A 659-nucleotide genomic window follows, 5' to 3' on the forward strand; every position below is an offset into this window, starting at 1 on the left:
TCAAGGAGGGGAACATGTAACTTGGTGGTGGTGGTGGACAGCAGAAATGCAAGGAAAATCTCCAGGGCTAATCAGAAGAAGGATACTGTGTGTAAGAACTGTTAGTCTCTGCCAGATTGCCACTGTCATGGATATGAGTCACATGCAGCCCATGAAGCTGGCTAGACTGAGCAGGACTGGTTCACACGGTCAGTGCACACAGGTGCATGTGGAATTTATGGATGACATCAGATGCTNTATCATCTCAACATCTAAGGCCCCATTCAAGAGGGTGATGTGCTCACCCTATTGGAGTCAGAAGGTAGAGAAGCTCAGAGGTTGTGCTCACCTTGCTGCTAGGTCCTGGATATCCACCACTAAGCCCATGGGATGTCCTGCACCAGTTAAATAAAGCATTTGTATTAAAAAAGTGGTTAGTTATTATGATCCTTGTCTCCATGGGGAGGGAAAGATGAGACACAGTAAATGGTCTTGGGATTGGCCAGTTTGAATGATTGTAGGTAGACTCTTGGGGACTAGGCTATCCCCACTTGTCTGATAGCTGGTGTCAAAGTGCTGAAATCAGGGGAATAGTGGTCTAGGGAAGAGGGCCTGATAGGTGGGGGAGGTGGCTGTAGGATCAGTTGGTTTATATTTATGCTTTTATTTCCTCCCCTGAT

At 46.8% G+C, this 659-nt stretch overlaps 1 pseudogene; it reads left to right on the forward strand.

Moving 5' to 3' along the window:
• The first annotated feature begins 127 nt into the window (after positions 1 to 127).
• On the forward strand, positions 128 to 339 carry LOC110288535 (annotated as a pseudogene).
• Positions 340 to 659: the final 320 nt, after the last annotated feature.

Source organism: Mus caroli, unplaced genomic scaffold (assembly GCF_900094665.2).
Source record: "Mus caroli unplaced genomic scaffold, CAROLI_EIJ_v1.1 scaffold_24716_1, whole genome shotgun sequence".
NCBI classification, from domain to species: Eukaryota; Metazoa; Chordata; class Mammalia; order Rodentia; family Muridae; genus Mus; species Mus caroli.